This window comes from Gekko japonicus, unplaced genomic scaffold (assembly GCF_001447785.1).
Source record: "Gekko japonicus isolate JY-2015 unplaced genomic scaffold, Gekko_japonicus_V1.1 scaffold6270, whole genome shotgun sequence".
In the NCBI taxonomy this organism is placed as follows: domain Eukaryota; kingdom Metazoa; phylum Chordata; class Lepidosauria; order Squamata; family Gekkonidae; genus Gekko; species Gekko japonicus.
Genome location: NW_015173887.1, coordinates 6,855 through 12,301, shown reverse-complemented (window position 1 = coordinate 12,301; position 5,447 = coordinate 6,855). Strand labels below are relative to the sequence as shown.

Below are 5,447 nucleotides of genomic sequence, written 5' to 3'. Positions count from 1 at the left end.
CCTGAAAACAAAAAATGTGGCTTGTGCTAATTGAGCTGTAATGTGAAAAATCAACTCACACCCCCTGCCCATGGCTCACTGGTCTCACAGCGTTCACCTCAGTCAGTCTGAGTGGACAGTGCTGTCCCTGATTCAGTATCAGGCAGCTTCATTTCCTCATATAAGGCAGCTTCATGGATTCACATGGGTTCACCCCGTTTGCTTCTAGACTGGAAGGGGGATTCTAATCTCAGTCTCCCAAACCCTCGTTTGAAACTCTTAACCACTAGACCGCACTGGCTTTTGCAGTGTGGCCTTTAAGTTGCCTGGTTCCGATTGCTGTAAGGCCAGGCCCAGGGGGTTCGACCTTCAAAGGCCAGGGCAGCCATCTAAAGGGCACTGTTGCCTGCCCCTGTCTATAAGTGACACCAAGGCTTGAAGGTTGATGATGCCGTGGCCTTGTAACGGCCACTGAAGGCCTTTGTTTCTTATTGTTACAAGCACTGCTTCCATTGTTTTGGGGTACTGTAACCTCACAATGTACTCCCACCCCCCACCCCATTTTTCTGCAAGCCTGGGTGATTTTCCAGGTTTGTAGAAAGATCTTTCTTGTCTGACCATATCTCCAATCCTCTATTTAAGTGCTCCATATTTTGTTCATTTTATTTAATCAGAGATATTTCAATAAAATTCAAGATTTTAAAGGTATTTCTTTTCCCATTCTATTTTACGTGTTCCCTAAATAAACACCAGGAAACTTATTAACCTTATGATCTGAAGAGCAAAGTTCACCTGTTTCTTTGGTCACCTGTTTCTCCTTTTCAAAGGCATCCTGGTGTGTAGTTAAATATTGCTGTTTACCCAAGCCCTTGGCTCTGGTTATAGAAAATACCATTGACTACTGACTGTACCTGCTAGCTCAGAGGTGTCAAATTCATTTGTTACAAGGGCCAGATCTGACATAAATGTCACTTTATCGTTCTGGGCCATGTGTGCCATAAAATGTAACACAAGGTACTGGAGATATAAACTTTATAAAGATTATTTCAGATGCTGAATGGCAGTAGCGCTCATGATTGGATTAGGTGTGGTATGCAGAGGCATGGAGATAGCATTGGTAATGAGACAGGAAACCTAGGTCTCAGTTTGGTGCAGGAGGATTCAGTCCAGGAGCATGCAGAGAATAAATGGAAATAAGTCTGAAGAAGTGAGCTGTGACTCACAAAAGCACATACCCTACCACAATTTTGTTAGTCTTTAAAGGTGCTACTGGACCCTTTCTCTTTCTACTAGTATTAGAAACCACAACATTAAAAAACCAACGGGGAAATATTTTAACCTTCCAGGGCATTCAGTGACTGACCTAAGAGTAGCAGCTCTCCTACAAAGGAATTTCAAAAGGAGATTAGAGAGACTGCTGAATTGCAACTGATAATGAAGCTCTCGTTACCAATTACTGGTATTATCTGTTCGCATCTGAAATCACTTCACTTCCCAAGATATAAGGACAGATGGACTCACTTTCCAGCTGTATCTGGAGAAGTGCTCAGTGATCCATGAAAGCTCATGTCTTGCCACAAATTTTGTTAGTCATTAAGGTGCTGCTGTATTCTTGCTCCCTTTCACTAATAAGGAATTCAAGCTGTGCTATTAGGTTTCTCCCCCCCCCCCTGACTCTCTCATACCTAGAATAAAATGTTCTTTGGTCTTAAACATAGAGCCGACTCTCTCCCCCCCCCCACAGACACACACACCTGGAATAAAACATTTTTGGTTTTAAACACAGGGACACTCTCTCTCTCTCTCTCTCTCTCATATACCTGGAATGGAATGTATTTTGGTCTTAAACATAGAGCTGACTCTCTCTCTCTCTCCCCCTCTCATATACCTGGAATAAAGCATTTGTTGATCTTAATCACAGAGCTGACTCTCTCTCTCTCTCTTTCTCTCTCTCTCTCTCTTCCCTCCTCTCCCAGAGGAGGAAGAGGGGGGAGGAGCCCTCAGCCAATAAAAAAAAGGCTTTCATTCCTCTGAAGCAGGAAATGGGAAAGACTGCGGAAAAGGAGCTGCAATGTTAGAAACAGGAAGCAGCATAGAGTCAGTTCCTTTCAGGCCTGACTGCAGAGGCCAGATCTGGTTCACAGGCCGTATATTTGACAAACCTATGCTAACTGGTATTTGCACCTTTTCATTCTTATTTGATTCCTCTCTCTTTTGCAGTTCCAGATGTGGGGGAGATGGGAAGTGAGAAGGAATCAGAAAGGAGAGTTGTGGAAACAGACAACAGTTTGAAAGTGAAAGGAAAATCTGGGGATCAAGTGGGACCAGAGAGACATTGCAGAAGGAAAAGGGAAGCAAAAGAGAAGCAAAGGAAGGAACTGGTGGCCTGTCAGAGCAGAAATAAGCCTGAGGTCGCAGCCCTGGATGAAACAGGGATAAGAAAGAGAACACCTATAAATGCTGTGAACCAGAAAGGATTCAGCTGCAGATTCAGCGTTAAACCTTATCAGAACATTATAACATGCTGGAAAAGTTATAAACATGTGGAATATGGAAAGTGCTTCCCCTGGACTAGAGCAAGCACTAGCTTTCAAAGGACTGACACAGGGGAAAAGTCATATAAATGCTTGGAGTGTGGAAAGAGTTTCTACAATAATGGCCACCTAACTGAACACCAAAGGATTCATGCAGGAAAGAAACCCTATATATGTGGAAAGTGTGGAAAGTGCTTCTCCCAGAATAGCAGCCTAACTATACACCAAAGGATTCATACAGGAGAGAAGCCATATAAATTTCTACAATAATGGCCACCTAACTGTACACCAAAGGATTCATACAGGGGAGAAGCCATATAAATGCTTGGAGTGTGGAAAGTGCTTCTCTCAGACTGGCACCTTAACTGCACATCAAAGGATTCATACAGGGGAGAAGCCATATAAATGCTTGGAGTGTGGAAAGTACTTCTCTTGGAATGACACCCTAAAAGAACATCAAAGAATTCATACTGGGGAAAAGCCATATAAATGCTTGGAGTGTGGAAAGTGTTTCTCTCGAAATTGCACCCTAAAAGCACATCAAAGCTTACATACTGGGAAAAAGCCATATAAGTGCTTGGACTGTGGAAAGTGCTTCTCTCAGTATGGTCAGCTAAATAAACATAAAAAGATTCATATTATGGAAATGCCATATAAATGCTTGGAGTGTGGAAAGTGCTTCTCTCGAAATTCCACTCTAAAAGCACACAACAAGATTCATACAGGGGAGAAGCCATATCAATGCTTGGTGTGCGGAAAGTGCTTCTCTCGGAATGACACCCTAAAAGCACATCAAAAGATTCATACTGGGGAGAAGCCATATAAATGCTTGGAGTGTGGAAAGTGCTTCTCTCGAAATTCCACTCTAAAAGCACACAACAAGATTCATACAGGGGAGAAGCCATATAAATGCATAGAGTGTGGGAAGTGCTTCCTTTCGAATCATGATCTAACTAAACATCAAAAGGTTCACACGGGGGAGAAACCATATAAATGCTTGGAATGCAGAAAGTGCTTCTCTCGGAAGGACACCCTAAAAGCACATCAAAAGAATCATACTCTGGAAAAGCCACATCAGTGTTTGGAGTGTGGAAAGCACTTCTCTCAAAATGGCTACCTGAAAGCACATCAAAAGATTCATATTGGGGAGAAGTCATATAAATGCTTGGAGTGTGGGAAGTGCTTCCTTTCGAATCATGATCTAACTAAACATCAAAAGGTTCACACGGGGGAGAAACCATATAAATGCTTGGAATGCAGAAAGTGCTTCTCTCGGAAGGACACCCTAAAAGCACATCAAAAGATTCATACTGGGGAGAAGCCATATAAATGTTTGGAGTGTGGAAGGTGCTTCTCTCGAAGTGGCCACCTAACTGCACATCATAAGGCTCACAGAGGAGAGAAGCCACATAAATGCTTGGAGTGTGGAAAGTGGTTCTCTACTAATAGCCATCTAACTATACATCAAAATGTTCACACAGGGGAAAAGCCATATAAATGCTTAGAGTGTGGAAAGTGCTTCTCTCAAAGTAGCACCCTAAAAGCACATCAAAAGATTCATACTGGGGAGAAGCCATATAAATGCTTGGAGTGTGGAAAGTGCTTCTCTCGGAATGACTCCCTAAAAGTGCATCAAAAGAGTCATACTCTGGAAAAGCCACATAAATGCTTGGAGTGTGGAAAGTGCTTTCTTCAGAGCAGTGACCTAATTAGACATCAACAGGTTCACACAGGAGAGAAGCCATATAAATGCCTGGAGTGTGGAAAGCGGTTCTTCATACTGGGGAGAAGCCATATAAATGCTTGGAGTGTGGAAAGTGCTTCTCTCGGAATGACTCCCTAAAAGTGCATCAAAAGAGTCATACTCTGGAAAAGCCACATAAATGCTTGGAGTGTGGAAAGTGCTTTCTTCAGAGCAGTGACCTAATTAGACATCAACAGGTTCACACAGGAGAGAAGCCATATAAATGCCTGGAGTGTGGAAAGCGGTACATTCAAGTTCAAAGCCTTACCATCCACCACAAAATTCACACAGGTGAAGAGCCTTCCAATCACAGTTACATGTAGGAAACCTGTTAAAGTGGTTGACCCTGCCAGTTTGTAGGCATGAACTGTTTTATGGTAGCTGCCCTTGATGAGTTCCTTCTCTGTGCTTATTTCTCTTTGTGTCCACCCTTTTCCCCAACCTCAAACAAATGTACATAGTACAGCCTGTTAACCAATTCCCCCCACCCCCGGTACTCTCTGAAAGCTTCTCATGTTCCATGGAACACTCACCAAAGCAGTGAGGTGGATTAATACCCCATATGACCTTTAACATGCCTTTTACAAAATGTAGAGTGCTGTAATTTTCCATTTAGAAGAATCTTGATTCTGTTTTTTTTCTGGAAAGGTGTCATATGTTGGATTAAATTTTACGGAGGACATGGTATCCATGGCTACTAGTCACTGTAACTGAAGGGAACCTCCACATTCAGATGCACCCAGCTTCTGAATCCCAGTGCCAGAAAGGGACCTCAGGGGAAAGCCTCAGCCTCTTGGCCCTGTTTTTATCACTCCAGAGGAAGTGTTTGGTAACTGTGTGAGAGAGTTTGCTGGACTATATCGACCACTGGTCTGATCCAGCAGGGTCCCCTTTGAACACCAAAGGCCAATGTAAGTTATCTACTTCTATATCCATTAAGGCTACACTATCCCTTTCTTAGAAAAATTTAATTAATATATTTGATCAATCCACAAAGAAGGGAGAACAAGAAATGAAGAATCCACAAAACCCTGTAACTTTATTTAGATAAATCGCTTTCTACGACAGCAGTTTTTCTTCTGTGGGCACTTTGTTCTGCTGGCTGTGCAGCGTTCTGCAATTTTAGTCTTAAAGATTACGGAATACTATTTCTGGATTTTTTTCAGTTTTTCTGTTACCTGTTTCATAAC

At 42.5% G+C, this 5,447-nt stretch overlaps 1 pseudogene; it reads left to right on the top strand.

Moving 5' to 3' along the window:
- LOC107120859 overlaps window positions 1-4,580 on the top strand; it is a 15,251-nt pseudogene extending 10,671 nt beyond the window's left edge.
- The last annotated feature ends 867 nt before the right edge of the window (window positions 4,581-5,447 follow it).